Here is a 17,477-nt window from a genome sequence, read left to right on the forward strand (position 1 = left end):
CCTGATAGTTAGTGATTTTGAACATCTTTTCATGTGTCTGTTGGCCATCTGTATATCTTCTTTGGAGAAATGTCTGTTCAGGTCTTTTGCCCATTTTTTAATTGGGTTGGTAGTTTTTTTGTTGTTGAGATGCATGAGTTCTTTATATATTTTGGAGATTAAGCCCTTATCAGATGTATGGTTTGCAAATATCTTCTCCCAATTGTTAGGTTGTCTTTTCGTTTTGTTGATGGTTTCCTTTGCTGTGCAGAAGCTTTTTAGTTTGATGTAGTCCCATTTGTTTATTTTTTCTATTGTTTCTCTTGCCCGGTCAGATGTGGTGTTAGAAAAGATGTTGCTAAGACCGATGTCGAAGAGCGTACTGCCTATGTTTTCTTCTAGAACTTTCACAGTTTCAGGTCTTACATTCAAGTCTTTAATCCATTTGGAGTTAATTTTTGTGTATGGTGTAAGGTAAGGATCTACTTTCATTTTTGCATATGGCTATCCAGTTTTCCCAACACCATTTGTTGAAGAGACTTTCTTTTCCCCATTGTATGTTCTTGGCTCCTTTGTCAAAGATTAGCTGTCCATAGATGTGTGGGTTTATTTCTGGGCTTTCGATTCTATTCCATTGATCTGTGTGTCTGTTTTTGTGCCAGTACCATGCTGTTTTGGTTACTATAGCTTTGTAGTATATTTTGATGTCAGGGAGTGTGATACCTCCAGCTTTGTTCTTTTTTCTCAGGATTCCTTTAGCTATTCGGGGTCTTTTGTTGTTCCATATGAATTTTAGGATTCTTTGTTCTATTTCTGTGAAAAATGTTGTTGGAACTTTGATAGGGATTGCATTGAATCTATAGATGGCTTTAGGAAGTATGGACATCTTAACTATGTTAATTCTTCCAATCCAAGAGCACGGAATATCTTTCCATTTCTTTGTGTCTTCTTCAATTTCTTTCAGAAATGTTTTATAGTTTTTGGTGTACAGATCTTTCACCTCTTTGGTTAAATTTATTCCTAGGTATTTTATTCTTTTTGTTGCAATTGTAAATGGGATTGTATTCTTAATTTCCCTTTCTGCTACTTCGTTGTTAGTGTACAGAAATGCAGCTGATTTTTGTATGTTGATTTTGTATCCTGCAACTTTACCATATTCGTTTATTACTTCTAAAAGTTTTCTGGTGGATTCTTTAGGGTTTTCTATATATAAAATCATGTCATCTGCAAATAGTGACAGTTTCACTTCTTCCTTTCCAATTTGGATCCCTTTTATTTCTTTCTCTTGCCTGATTGCTCTGGCTAGGACTTCCAATACTATGTTAAATAGGAGTGGTGACAGTGGGCATCCTTGTCTGGTTCCTGTTCTTAGAGGGATAGCTTTCAGTTTTTCACCATTGAGGATGATATTAGCTGTGGGTTTGTCATATATGGTCTTTATTATGTTGAGGTACTTTCCTTCTATACCCATTTTGTTCAGAGTTTTTATCATAAATGGATGCTGTATCTTGTCAAATGCTTTCTCTGCATCTATTGAGATGATCATGTGATTTTTGTTCTTCATTTTATTAATGTGGTGTATTACGTTGATTGATTTGCGAATGTTAAACCATCCCTGCATACCTGGAATAAATCCCACTTGATCATGGTGTATAATCTTTTTAACGTATTGTTGTATGCGATTTGCTAGTATTTTGTTGAGGATTTTCGCATCGATGTTCATCAGTGATATTGGCCTGTAATTTTCTTTTTTTGTGTTGTCCTTGTCTGGTTTTGGTATCAGGGTAATGTCAGCTTCGTAGAATGAGTTAGGGAGCTTCCCCCCCTTCTCAATTTTTTGGAAGAGTTTGAGAAGGATAGGTATTAAGTCTTCTTTGAATGTTTGGTAGAATTCACCAGGGAAGCCGTCTGGTCCTGGACTTTTATTTTTGGGGAGGTTTTTGATTACTGTTTCGATCTCCTTACTGGTGATTGGTCTATTCAAATTCTCCACTTCTTCTTGATCCAGTTTTGGAAGGTTGTATGATTCTAAGAATTTATCCATTTCTCCCAGATTGTCGAATTGGTTGGCATATAGCTTTTCATAGTATTCTCTTATAATCTTTTGTATTTCTGAGGTGTCTGTTGTAACCTCTCCTCTTTCATTTCTGATTTTACTTATTTGTGCCTTCTCTCTTTTTTTCTTGGTGAGTCTAGCTAAAGGTTTGTCTATTTTGTTGATCTTTTCAAAGAACCAGCTCTTGGTTTTATTAATTTTTTCTATTGTTTTTTTGGTCTCTATTTCATTTATTTCTGCTCTGATTTTTATTATTTCCCTTCTTCTACTGATTTTGGGCTTTGTTTGTTCTGCTTTTTTCAGTTCCTTTAGGTGCATTTTTAGATTGTTTATTTGAGATTTTTCTTGTTTGTTGAGATAGGCCTGTATCGCTATAAACTTCCCTCTTAGAACCGCTTTTGCTGTATCCCATAAATTCTGGCATGTCGTATTTTCATTTTCATTTGTCTCCAGGTATTTTTGATTTCTTCTTTGATTTCTTCGTTAACCCAGTCGTTGTTCAGTAGCATTTTGTTTAATCTCCATGTATTTGTGGCTTTTCTGATTTTCTTCCTATAGTTGATTTCTAGTTTCATACCGTTGTGGTCAGAAAAGATGCTTGGTATTATTTCAATCTTCTTAAATTTATGGAGACTTGTTTTGTGGCCTAATATGTGATCAATCTTGGAGAATGTTCCATGTGCATTTGAAAAGAACGTGTATTCTTCGGTTTTTGGATGGAATGCTCTGTATATATCTACTAGGTCCATCTGTTCTAAGGTGTCGTTTAAGGCCAATGTTTCCTTATTGATCTTCTGTTTGGATTATCTATCTGTTGGTGTAAGTGGAGTGTTAAAGTCCCCTACTATTATTGTGTTACTGTCTATTTCTGTTTTTATGTCTGTTAATAATTGCTTTATATATTTAGGTGCACCTACATTGGGTGTGTAGATATTTACAAGTGTTATATCCTCTTGTTGGATTGTTCCCTTGATCATTATGTAATGCCCTTCTTTGTCTCTTTTTACAGTTTTTGTTTTAAAGTCTATTTTGTCTGATATGAGTACTGCTACCCCAGCTTTCTTTTCATTGCCATTTGCGTGGAGTATCTTTTTCCATCCCTTCACTTTCAGTTTGTGAGTGTCTTTAGGTCTGAAGTGTGTCTCTTGTATGCAGCATATATATGGGTCTTGTTTTTTTATCCAGTCAGCCACCCTATGCCTTTTAATTGGGGCATTTAGTCCATTGACGTTTAAAGTAGCTATTGATAAGTATGTACTTACTGCCATTTTTTAACTTTTTTATTTTTTTTCCTCAGTGTTTAAGTAGTCCTTCTCTGTTCCTTACTTCTTCTATACAGAATGGATGGTCACTTTAGTTTGACCTCTGTCTGAAAGCTGTACTCTTTAACTACCCTCCTCCCTCCTTTTATGTTTTTGATATCATATCTAACCTCTTTTTTGTGCATTTGTATCCATTACGTTCTAATCGTGGAAATAGATAATTTTTCCTATTTGTGGTCTTCTTTTCCCCTTAAATCAGTCCCTTTAACATTTCTTGTAACACTGGTTTCTTGGTGACAAACTCCTTTAATTTTTGCTTATCTGGGAAAATTTTGATCTCTCCTTCCATTTTGAACGATAACCTTGCCGGGTAGAGTATTCTTGGCTGTAAGTTTTTTCCTTTTAGCACTTTAAATATATCGTGCCATTCTCTTCTAGCCTGTAAGGTTTCTGCTGAGAAGTCAGCTGATAGTCTTATGGGGTTTCCTTTGTATGTAACTTGACATTCTCTTGCGGCTTTTAGGATTCTCTCTTTATCTTTAATTCTGGACATTTTGATTATGATGTGTCTTGGTGTGGGCCTCTTTGGGTTTATCTTGTTTGGGGCTCTCTGTGCCTCCTGTACCTGGATGTCTGTTTCCTTCCTTAGGTTAGGGAAGTTTTCATCTATTATTTCTTGAAATAGATTCTCTGCCCCCTTGTCTCGCTCTTCTCCTTCCGGGACACCTATAACACGGATGTTAGTGCGCTTTGATGTTGTCCCAGAGGTCCCTTAGACTGTCCTCACTCTTTTTAATTCTTTTCTCTTTTACCTGTTCACCTTGGGTAATTTCTTCTAGTCTTTCTTCCAGCTCACTGATCCGTTCTTCTGTATCCTCTACTCTGCTTTTCAGTCCCTCTAATGAGTTTTTCATTTCCAGTATTGTATTCTTCATTTCTTATTGGTTCTTTTTATATCTTCCATTTCTTTGTTGACTTTCTCACTGAGTTCATCTATTCTTCTCCCCAGATCAGTGAGCATCCTTAACACTCTTAGTTTGAACTCTCTGTCAGGTAGGTTGCTCATTTCTGTTTCACTTAGTTCCTTTTCTGGGGTTTTGTCCTGTTCCCTTACTTGGAATGTATTCTTTTGCCTCCTCATTTTGCCTCTTTCCCTGTGCTTGTGTCTCACGTATTAGGTAGGTCAGCTACGTCTCCTGCTCTTGGATAGGTGACCTTATGTAAGTGATGGCTTAGGAGGCTTCCAGTGTGCTTCCCTCAGTTCTCAATGTTCCAGGGTGGCCCCTATGTGGGCTACGTGTGTCCTTCTATTGTGGCCTGTTAGCTCTCCCTATAGGCGCCCAGGAGGCTGAGTTATGCTCCTGGCCAGCTGTTGTAATGCTCAGCTGCTTGTAGTTGTTGTGGGCCCTTCAGTCTCTTTATCAGGTGTGGGGAGCCCCAGCACAGTTGGCTGTAAGTTCTAATACCACATTTGTGTTGCAGTATTTCTTTTAAGTGAGTAGGCCCCCAGTGTGGCAGGTTGTTAGGCTCAGGGCCTTAGAATTGCTGTAAACCTCTAGCCTATTAGGTCTCTTGTCAGCTCTCTGAGGATTGCAGCTGGGTGGGGCTGGCCTCAGGCACAGGAGCACCCAATTGTTTCAGGCTTTGGAAGGTGGGGCAAACCTCCTATGTGGGTCTTTGAGAAGCACAAGTCTTCTGCAGCTGACAAGCCCTGCCGCCCAGAGGTCCACACACACAGTCAACACAGTCCTGCCCCGTGTGAGCGCCCCGACCTCCCCAAGCGGACCCAGTCTCTCCACGGCGGGAGCCCCACACACTCCGCCACCACCCCACACTCTCCACCCGCTCCTTGTGCACACCCTGCCCTGCTCAAGTCAGCTCAGTTGCCAGGCTGCAGAAAATCCAGTCACCAATCTATGCAGGCCCACACGTTGCCTGAGGGCTTGTTGTTAGGTGGGGCCAGTCTCTAGGGTGGGCTGCCTGCCATGGCTGAGCTGGATTAAATCGGTGCTCTAGCGGGTGGAGCAGACCCTGGGCTAGCAGGTCTCAGGGAAAACTCCAATGGCGTCTGTGTCAGCACGCTCACACCAGGCCACAACAATGGCCGCCGCCAAGGTCCCAGTCCCTGGAGAGGTCTCACCCCTCACCGAGATGCACTCAGGGCCTATTAGGTGAGTCTCTTGTCACCAAAGCAGTGTGCACCTTTCTTTCTGGTGATTTTAGGATGCTTTCTGGAACGGGTGAGTTTGTGCGCGGGCCCTTTAAGAGCCAGTCTTAGTTTCTTTGTGAACCGGGTTTTCTGGGGGTGCTCCCCAATGCTTTAGTAGCAGGCAAGGTCAGATATTATGCCACTGGTGTCGATTGTGCTGGGTCCACAAAATGCCCACAGCGGGGGCGCTCCCCGGCTCAGGGCCCCGCGCCTCCAGGGAGGCTGTGTACCTGTGAGCTGCTCCCGGCGGCCGGCCGAGATGCTGGCGGCTTGTGAAGGCGGCGTTTTTCCTCTCCGGAAGGGAGTCTCTGCCTCTTCCACCCCAGTTAGGATTGTCCGTTGTTGCAGGAGTTCCTCTCATCCAGTTTTCAGTTCTGTCTCAGGGGTAATTTTTCCACGAGTAGTTGTAAATTGGCTGTGTCCACGGGAGGAGGTGAGTTCAGAGTCTGCCTACGCCGCCATCTTGACTCCGCCTCCTCTGTTAACAGTGTTTTTGATCTCTTGCATTTCCTTTTGATTCTTTCCTAGAATTTCCATCTCTCTGCCTACATTGCCCATCTGTTCTTGCATATTGTTTACTTTTCCCATTAAAATCCTTGCTAGATTAATCATAGTTGTTTTATTTTATTTTTTTTAAATTTTTATTTATTTATTTTTTTCCCCCAAAGCCCCAGTAGACAGTTGTATGTCATAGTTGCACAGCCTTCTAGCTGCTGTATGCGGGACGCGGCCCCAGCATGGCCAGAGAAGCAGTGCATCGGTGCGTGCCCGGGATCCAAACCCAGGCCGCCAGCAGCGGAGCGCATGCACTTAACCGCTAAGCCACAGGGCTGGCCCTAATCATAGTTGTTCTAAATTTTTGGTCTGATAATTCCAACATCCCTGGCATGTCTGAGTCTGGTTCTAATGGTTGCTCTGTCTCTTCAAACTGTGTTTTTTGCTTTTCAGTATGTCTAGTTTTTTTTTGATACCCATACATGATTTACTGCATAAAAGGAACTTCTGTAAATAACCTTTTAGTAATATGGTGTAAATTGTGGGGGGAAGGGAAATGTTCAATAGTCTTACGATTATATTTCAGGCTTTTAGTAAGCAATAACATGGCTGAATATTAACTAAATCTAAAAACGGGTATTGTTCTCTACTCTAGTAGTAAACCCCTCTATAGTAAATGAAAAAAAATTATAATAGTAGCAAGACTGTGAAATACTTGAGAACAAATTTAGGGAGTGAGAAAGCTAGTATTTCAGGGGCAGAGGATGAATTATTTAACAAATGGTGCTGACTCAAATGGGGATACATCATATATGATAAATTCACAAGTTAAGTAGAAAGAAATAAGATAAAGCTCCTACAATAAAATCTAGGATACATGCACAGTTTAGGTTTATGGAAGATCTTCTTAAGCAAGTCCAGAAACTTAGCAGCTATATAAATAAAGATAGACATTTGATTAAAAATAATTAAAAATATATGGAAAAAATATAATTAACACAACAAATAGATAACATAACTTTATTAATATAACAAATAGACAATATCACAAATAGACAAACAATAAGACAAAGTTGACTAGGTAATTAGCAAATCAAAATGACAAACAAAAGCTTAAAGGATGCCTGAATTAACTAATAATCAAGAAAAGGCAAATTTTGGGGCCGGCCTGGTGGCGCAAGCGGTTGGGTGCGCGTGCTCCGCTGCGGCGGCCCGGGGTTCGCTGGTTCGGATCCCGGGCGCGCACCGACGCACTGCTTTGGCAAGCCATGCTGTGGCGGCGTCCCATATAAAGTGGAGGAGGATTGGCACGGATGTTAGCCCAGGGCCGTCTTCCTCGGCAAAAAAAGAGGAGGATTGGCGGATGTTAGCACAGGGCTGATCTCCTCACAAAAAAAAAAAAAAAAGAAAAGGCAAATTTAAAGTTATAATCAGATATCACTTCACGTCCGTCAGATGCTAAAATTAAAAGGACTGGTAACATCAATTGCTGCTGGGATACAGGGAATGTGAACTCTCAAACACGCTTGTGAAGATATTAATTCGACAGCTTTTGGGGAAAACAATCAGGAAATATCCATTAAAATTTTAAAAATACACATGCATTTTAACTGAGTAGTCCTTCAGTTGGGAGGCATCTCATAGAATCCTGAGACTCAGTACATAAGAATACATTTTCAAAGATGTCTATTGCTGCATTATTTGTTGTAGCAAAAATAAATGAATAAGCAAATGAATAAGGGAATAAATGAATATGTAAGTAAATAAATAAAGCAAAGTAAGTTCATCAATAGAAGAATAGCTGAATAAATTACAGTATAGACACACAATTAAAAATAATTATAGCTATGCTACTAGACATTACTGGAATTTTTGTGAGATGTGTGAAAAAAGCAAGAAATGTGTGTGTGTGTGTATTGAGATGGTTATTATTTTACAGACGTGTTATATATGCTACTGTGTATGTGTATATGTTTGTATGTCTTGTATAAACCTGAAAAACTATAGATGATAAATCCTAACTAATGCTAGTACCTGGAGGTGTATGGATGGTTGAGGGGCAGGTGATGTTGGTTGGCGCCTAGGGATAATAGAGGAGCAGACCAAAAAGGAAAAGATAAAAAAAAATGAATGTTTTAAATATGTGTGAATGATATCATCATATTCATTTATGTAAAATTATAAATACATATAAAAGTTAAAAAGTAGCTTGAATGATGTGCCCAACGTCATAAGGTAGATAGTGCCTAAATGAAGATTGGAACTCATATTGTCTGATGTCACAGCTCTAGTTCTTTCCACTATTCCAGGCTTTCTTGTTTACAAATATGATCAGAGATATCAACAAATATATTATTTTTTTGGTGGTAAAGAGATTGGGCACAGTACTGCAATGCTCTGGTTTGGGATGAACTTAAAAAATAAAATTTAACCATCCTTTAAAATTTTCACCAGCCTTTCCCATACTTAGCAAGATTACTATCAGTGATAGGTATGAGAATGTTTTTATTGACTGTATTTTTACAATTCTCACCTTCCCTCCGCCTTTTTTCCCCAGGGCCTGGGGTTTTAAGATCATGTGAATTATTTTCATTATTTGACAAAATATTAGCTGCTGTATTTGTGTCCAACATTCATCTCCTGGATGTATTCCAACTGAGGGCTTTAAGTCCTCTTTGGGAATTCCAATTATAAAAATAATGCAAATGAAGTCTTCCTTAAAGAGGAAATAGCCACTGCATACTAACAAATGAGAGGAAAATACAACATTGTTTATTGTTACCTGATGTTTTAAAATGATAAAATATTAGGTAGGATTGGAGGTTCTTTGGATAACAGGACACAACACAAAGGCACTGGGATAAATGAAATGCAGAACTCATTGTTACATACTGCTCCAAATGAGAGACACTGCCACACGGGGTCACACAGGGACATGGTAACAGCAAGATGGAGCCGTCGGAAGTGGCTTAAGTAAGGTGAGTTTAGCTAGGTTTCATGCGCTCCATGTGGCTTGGCTAATTTGAATAATTTCCAGGGCTGCTGGCATAAGGGCTGTCCCTATTTCCTGGTACCTGGCCCTGGGGAGATTAGGGCAGGTGCATTTTCGCCCTGGAGTGTGGGAGCCCTGTAAGGTAAGGGAAGTGTTTGGGGTATGGACTTAGTGGTTCAAAAAGGGGAACTCATGGGCCTCTAGTCAGGGCCTCAAAACTGAGTCAAGACAACATTTCAAAACAAAACAAAACTATATTATACCTCAGAAATGTCCAAAGTATGAAAGTGATTCCCAAATAAAAGTCTGGTTTCCTTACCTTTGGTTCCTCTGTCAGCATCATTCCTGGCTTATTGGGCTAACTAACAACCAATTTCATTTGTATAATTTCTATGAATAATCAATAGGAAAATATTTTTATTACTTTCTTAATAATATACAATTCATTAGATCAAGACTATTAAAAAATCTCTTTTCTTAAATTTATATATGCATGCTAAAAATCATGCAATCATACAAAAAGAGTACATACATGCTAAAAATACACACAATCACACAATTTGTGAGATCAAGATTATTAAAAAGTCTCTTTTCTTCCATTATATATACATGCTAAATATCATACAATAAACCGTGGGCCTTTTTTTCTTTTTTTAAAATTTTTTGTTTATTGCAGTAACATTGGTTTATAACATTGTATAAATTTCAGGTGTATATCACCACAGCTCCATTTCTGCATGGATTACATCATGTTCACCACCCAAATACTAATTACAACCCATCACCACACACATGTGCCAAATTATCCCTTTCGCCCTCCTCCCTCCCCCCTTCACCTCTGGTAACCACCAATCCAATCCCTGTCTCTATGTGTTTGTTTATTGTTGTTATTATCTACTACTTAATGAAGGAAATCATACAGTATTTGACCTTCTCCCTCTGACTTATTGCACTTTGCATAATACCCTCAATGTCCATCCGTGTTGTCACAGATGGCTGGATTTCATCGTTTCTTATGGCTGAATAGTATTCCATTGTGTATATATACCCCATCTTCTTTATCCATTTGTCCCTTGATGGGCACTTAGGTTTCTTCCAAGTCTTGGCTATTGTGAATAACACTGCAATGAACACAGGGGTGCATGTATCTTTACGCAGTGGTGTTTTCAAGTTCTTTGGATAAATACCCAGCAGTGGAATAGCTGGATCATATGGTAGTTCTATCCTTGATTTTTTGAAGAATCTCCATAGTGTTTTCTATAGTGGCTGAACCAGTTTGCACTCCCACCAGCTGTGTATGAGAACTCCCTTCTCTCCACATCCTCTCCAACACATGTTGTTTCCTGTCTTGTTAATTATAGCCATTCCGATGGGCGTGAGGTGATATCTCATTGTAGTTTTGATTTGCATTTCACCATGGGCCTTTAATTCACTTTCTTCTTCTAGCTTCTTTCTGAGAATTTCCTTCTATAGTCTACCCCAAAATTGTGCATTAAAATGAAGGATTAATGAGCTGGCCCCGTGGCCTAGTGCTTAAGTTTGGCATGCTCTGCTTCAGCGGCCCAAGCCTGGTTTCTGGGCATGGACCTACACCACTTGTCAGTGGCCATGCTATGGTGGTGACCCACATACAAGATAGAGGAAGATTGGCACAGATATTAGCTCAGGGCAACTGTTCCTCAGCCAAAAAAAAAAAAGAACAATTATCTTTCATCTACGGCATTATCAGCGAAGGTGAGAATTAAAATAGCATATAGCACCATAAAAATGGCCTAGCCATTGTTCCTCTACTGAATAAATTAAGGAAATACATTTGGTTGTATAACAATTGTTTCTGAATGCCATTACCATACATAAAAAGCACTGCTGAAATAATGCAAATTATACATGTACTTATGTACAATACATTGAAAAAATATTTTATGTAATAGTAATACTTCATAAACCTTTGTAAACTTTCCTTTTTTTTTTTGAGGAAGAGCAGCCCTGAGCTAATATCCATACCAAAACTCCTCTTTTTGCTGAGGAAGACCGGCCCTGAGCTAACATCTATTGCCAATCTTCCTCCTTTTTTTTTTTTTCCCCTTTTCTCCCCAAAGCCCCAGTAGATAGTTGTACGTCATAGTTGCACATCCCTCTAGTTGCTGTATGTGGGACGCCTCCTCAGCATGGCTGGACAAGCGGTGCGTCAGTGCGCACCTGGGATCCGAATGCAGGCCGCCAGTAGCGGAGCACGCACACTTAACCGCTAAGCCATGGGGCCGGCCCCTAAACTTTCCTTTAAAATTGTTTTCTTTTTAAAATATATGAATAGTCAAAATAGTAGATTTGGCACTGAACAGATATTATAGAGATAAGATAGAAAACGTGTGCAAATATATTTGCCTCAATGCTCAATCCGCAATCAAAGGAACTGAGTGTGAAGGGCAGATGTAACATTTGCTCATGCTTACCACGTGCTCAACATTGGGCCTGCAATTTTGTAATCACGTAAACATCACAGCAACTTTGAGTAGTCAGTATCATCTCCATTTCACAGAGGAGGAACCTGAAGAGCAGGAACATAAGGTAATTGGCACAGCTCACATAACTAGTGAGTGGCAAGGCAAAGCTTTTCACTATAGAGTGGTTGTGTACCTCACGTGTGATGCAAAAGATGGTAGTTGTTTGGAAAAGCTGTGACAAGCAAATCCAGCTTGTGATTTCACATAAATTATTGCCAAGTATTAAAAGTGAATCAATTTTGAAGATAAATATTATGTAACTAATAGTACAAGTGGTAGGTGGACATTGCAACATGTTAGGACTAAATTAGACTGTGACTTTTTGTTTCTTCTTGACTTACTTCTTTTTCACCTATAACTTTTTATCATACAATTACCTATAGGATAAAATTCAAAGTTTGGCATTATTCTAGACAATCTAGCTCTAGCCAGCTGGCCTCTAAATTTATCTTTCTGAGAACTCCCCACCGGAGGCCAAGAAATTTATTTACTGCATTTCAAGGACACTGGGGGCATGGCTCACTTAAAATCCCCTCCATATTCCTTTCTGTCTATTGTTCTATTTCAAGATCTGCATTGTATCACCTCCACTATGATGCCACATAGCACAGACTCAGAATCCTCTCATTTCTCTTTATTTATAGAGCTTATTTTTTAAAGATTAATAACTTAAAAGTTATGTCTATACAGTCACGTGTTGCTTAACGATGGGGATATGTTCTGAGAAACGCATTGTTAGGCGACTTCTTTGTTGTGTGAACATTATAGAGTGTACTTACATAGACCTAGATGGTATAGCCTAATACACACCTCGGTTATATGGTACTAATCTTATTGGACCACTGTGGTATACGAGGTTCATTGTTAACTGAAACATCATTATGTGGTGCATGACTGTATATTGCAGGTAATTAATCCATAAATGTTTGTTTTGTACCTTCTATATGTAAGGCACTGTATTCAATTCCCTGGGCACTGTCTTCTTGGCTTTATAATCTTACAATATAATTGAGAGGCAAGAGATCCATACGTGAAAAGTGAACTTGTAAAAAAGTGACAGTAGAGTCCATGACCGTCATTATAAACAGACAATAGGATGCACTGGAAAGGTCATAATTTAGAATTAGACACATGGATTTTCTGCTTATTTAGTGTGACCTTGGGCAATTTACTTAAGTGTTCTGAAGATTTCTCATTGTAAAATAGGGGAAAATCTATTTTGCAGACCTATTGTAAATCATAAGATGATATTTTGAAAAATAGTTTGTAAACTTTATAGTAACTTGCAAGTATATTTTTATGTATCACAGTATTTTCTATGACCGAAGAATATACTACTAATAGGAATTTTGAGAATGAGTTATGAAAAACTGGTTTCCACATATAGGCCTAGGACAACAGTAAATTTAATATGGTCAAAAAGGAGTACCGTGTAATCACAAAATTCCCACTTTAGAGTAATTAAATAAGAAACTATTTTACATATGAAAGAACTTACTAGAAAAGATTAATTTGTCTCGCCAGATTTCAAGACTTCTTATAAAACAATGGTGATTAAATCAGTGTGCTTTTGATATCAGGAGATGCAGATAGATCCCCCCCTCCCCCACACACACATTCATACACACACACAAACAGAAACTTGGAGTATAACAGACGTAGCATTGTAGACCATTGGGGGGAAAAGACAATTAAGTGGGGTGGACAATTGTTAACCAGATGGGAAAAAAATACAATTAGATACCAACCTCACACTCTCTATAAAGCAAATAAATAATGTTCTAGTAGACTATAGACCAGATTGTGAAAATCTAAACCTTAAAACTTTAAAAACAAAATATAGGAGAATATCTATATGACGTTAAGGTAGGAAAAGGTTTCTTAAGACAAATGAAGCACAAGTTCAAGGAAAATTGGCAAGTTTTTGACTACATTAAAATGAAAAATTTCTGTATGACTCAAGAAATCATAAGCAAAATTCAGAGCCAAAACCTTTACTGGAAGATTATATTTTCAACACTCATAACTAACAAAAACTTTGTGTCCAGAATAAATAAAGAACAGATACAAATCAATTGGCAAAACACCAAAAGTAGAAAAAAATAGTTCTAGGATATGAACAGACAATTCACAAAAGAGGAAATGCATCTAGCCAATAACTATATGCAAAGATTTTCAAACTCTCAGTACTCTGGGAGATGCACCCATAAATCAGTAAATTTTAAAGTCTGATTATACCACCTGTTGGTGAGAATGTGGGGTGAATGAGAACTCTGACATTGCTCATGGGAATATAAATTAGCACAACTGTTTTGGAGGATAATTTCATGATTCTCAAAAAAGTCAAAGCTGCACATACTCTGCACATCAGCAATTTACTTCCACATATTGACCCTAAATAGACTCTCATATGAGGATGATGTGTTAGGCGCAAGGATATCTATTTCAATGTTGTGTAATAGTGAAAATGATAAACGTGGGATCAGCCAATTGTCTGTCAGTAGAGAAATGAATAAGAAAACTCTGGTTTAGTCTTACAATTAAAGGTTTAGCTGAAGGAAAAGATGAAATAAAGAAGAAAGTTATCAAAATGGGTAAATCTCAAGAACGTTAGGTGAAAAAAAGCAAGCTACAGAGTGATAGATTGAGTGATACCATGTCTACATAAAATCTATAACACTTAAAGGTATACATAGTTTATGGATGTATATCTGCATAAAATATGCTTGAAATGACACAACCAACTACAGTTTCATGTTACATCTGGGGAAGTTGGGAAACTAGCTGGGGGTGGAGTCTTAGTTGTATCAAATGTTTTATTCCTTAAAAGAAGGAATCTGAAGCAAAAAAGAGAAAATGTCAATGTTTCAAAGATCAAGATGGTAGGGATATGAGTATAAATAATCGTTTTACTATTTTATAAAATGCTTTTCTTTTGTATCTGTCACATATTTCTTTTTTATGATCCAGTAGTTCTACTCTTAGGTATTGACCTACGAGAAATGAAAGACTTATACAAGCATGTTCATAGCAGCCTTATTCTTAATAGTGCTAAACTTGAAATAATACAAAATGTCCAACAACAGGGGGAATGAGCATCTTATGCTCATAAGATGGAATGCTACTCAACAATAAAAAGAAATGAACTGCTGCGACACTTAACAACATGGATGAATCTCATAAAAGCTTTATGTTTGGGCTAAAGAAGACACAAAAAGCAATATTGTCAGATTCCATTTATACGCAGCAGGGTTGGCTACATAATTTGTATAACCCAGTGCAAAACGAAAATGTGGGGCCAGGGTTCAAAAAGCAGGAAAAAAGTGCCTTTAAAAGTACTAAGATATAAAGCTTTTTCTTTCTTCTACAGTCTGTCTACTTGTCATGGCATTTTTTATTCGTTATATTATGTTGTTTTAAGTAAAGAAAAATTAACATTAAAATAGTTAAATTTAAATTAAATTTCATATTAAATATTAAAATTTATTGTTCATCTTTGTATTGTGCGATGCCAGTTTTAAATGCAAATATAAGTACATCTATCTCATATGCTGAAAAACTGAAATTACACAATTCGTGTTTTGTAGCTCATACATGCATATGTATTTTGTTCTACCCAACAGTGGAAATGCTGGACAAAATTAATTTAATCATTTTTATTTCACTTCTTGATACATGAACATTCTACCAACACTCTGTACCTTTGTCTTAATCGTGAATAAGGTCTGAGGGTCAAGGAACTATGGGTTACACTCCGCCCTATTGTTCCTTTCCTTTTGTATCATCATTTTCAGCGTAAGTGTTGGCCAAGACAAGGAAGTAACATGAATAGGGAAAGATATGATAGGGTTCCTTGGTCACTGGTGTTTCTTAGAACACCATTGCTTTCTTTCTGTGTTTGAAGCAAGTTCTGGTTGGAACAGAAAGTGTGGCCTATGAGGCTGTGGGTGCCTGCACTTATTCATTCCTAGAGGCACAAATGTGCTTACCTCACTTGGAGTCTTGCCGCACTCCCACTCATTGTTCTTCCCTGGAATTCTGTCCTCGTGGAGCATTGCAAAGACCATATGTGAATGGGGAGACAGGAACGGCAGACACACATATTGCTCCATTGTCCAATCAGACTCAGTTTATAAAACACAAGTTCAAAGAGAAAATTATTAAGAATTCAAGACAGCAATAATAGTAGAGCACTACACTAAACATGGGGCCCTTTTGAACACAGTTATATGTGTATACATTTCAGTAATATGGATGTATACAAACTCAACGAACTTAAAACCTGTGCAAATATTATATGTAAATTGTAAGTAAATAAAAAATAAAACAACAAAAAATCACACCCCTTGGTCTTCTCCTAAGAGTGAAATTGCGAAAACTTTTTATATTTTATAGATTTAATTTTTCTGGTGAATAATCACATGTCAAACAAAACAGATTACATTTACCAGTTATCAGCCTCCTCTATTTCCTCCCAGCTCTATGATCTACTTCAATAGTTACTTAAAAGTGGCAAAACTATTACACAGTCACAGAGAGTAATTTTTTGTCTTGTTCCATATTTTTTTACAAAGAAAGCATAGTTATCCGTTTGAATACTATAAGACATGAAAAGATTATAATGATCAGTCTACAATTTCACCTAAACAACAAAGTACTGTTTGCTTCTTTTATGCCTTATGGAATACGTAATGTGTTTGTAATTCATGAGAAATCTACATATATTTTTCTCTATGATAGTATAACCCCTAGAGAGAAAAGACTTAGATAGGGTTCATGATATTTTGCCTCACTCTACTCATTTGTCCTGGTCAAGGATGCGTATTGAAGGACATTTCCCCCAGTGCCATTATAATCACACCATTGCAAAGGAATGAACTTCAGTATTGCTGAGACTTTTGTTCACACTTAGTTCTCACATCTGCAATTCGGTAAAGAGCTTTCACATACTTTCTTATGCTGTTATTTTGCCATTTTCCCAACCACTAATCTTCAGCAGGATGGTGAATTATTTTCACACTTGTCTGTAGTGCAGAAGCTAATATATTGTTTAATTACTTCTCAGTTCATCGAGGCAGTGTTTGATAGAGGTACTTTATGAAGAGACTTATGAATACATTTTTTGTACCTAGTGCTGTGTTATTTGTTCAGAGCTAGTATCATTACTTTCAATATTTGCTATGTTTAAAAGAAAAAATAGTTTTAATAAAATACTACAAATGGAAAACATTTCAGGCATGAAAAAGTTTTTTTAAAGCATATTGTGTCCAACAAATTGCTCAGTGCTTTTATATGTTGCCCACCTGGAGCACCCCTCAAGCCTAGGCTAGGGGTACAGCCTGGGAAGACACAAGTATTTACAAGCCTGTCCAGAGGAAGAACACAACGAATGGAAAACACCTTCTGAATCTCAAAAACCACTACTTGAATTACTATTATTTACTAACAATTCAATTTGTTCTTTCTTCTGTTTGAAAATTATATGTCTGAGCATGTTTCTCCCCGTGTTCTGCATCAGTATTTTGATCTTTTGGCTGGGTAGTTTATATTGTTATCCCCCCAAGAACTATATTCAACATGTCTGGACCCAAAAACACCATTCTCCTCTCTAAACCAGCTCTTCCTTTTCTCTTCCTTAATTCTATTTTACCATCCTCTCAACAATCAAGATTTCAGTGCTGTTTGACTTCTATGTTTTTCTTTCTCCCTCAAACCTACGTTCTGAATATTTTTGTCTGCAAAGTGCCTCAAGAATCGATTTTCTCTTTTCCATGCCTTCTCTACAATATTATGCTAGGTCTTCCTTCTTTTCCTCTGACTGTTGCAATAGCACACAACTTTTCTTCCCTTCCTTAGTTTCTCCCCTTTTTACTGCATCAGGTATAGTCCCAGCCAGAGGGATCTTCTTAAAACGCAGTTCTGAATCTATAACTTTTAAAAAACTCAGTCAAGAAAATTAGTCTTTCTGAGGAAGACTGAC

The 17,477-nt window shown here is 37.8% G+C and overlaps 1 long non-coding RNA gene across 1 annotated transcript; it reads right to left on the minus strand.

Moving 5' to 3' along the window:
- Positions 1 to 9,317: 9,317 nt before the first annotated feature.
- Positions 9,318 to 17,477, minus strand: LOC147915806 (uncharacterized). The gene is made up of 3 exons (XR_015553734.1): positions 15,487 to 17,477; positions 11,447 to 11,541; positions 9,318 to 9,383 (listed from the first exon to the last, which is right to left on the minus strand). It is a non-coding gene; the product is annotated as an uncharacterized LOC147915806 (long non-coding RNA).

This window comes from Ceratotherium simum, chromosome 12 (assembly GCF_057802395.1).
Source record: "Ceratotherium simum simum isolate JZ-2026a chromosome 12, ASM5780239v1, whole genome shotgun sequence".
NCBI classification, from domain to species: Eukaryota; Metazoa; Chordata; class Mammalia; order Perissodactyla; family Rhinocerotidae; genus Ceratotherium; species Ceratotherium simum.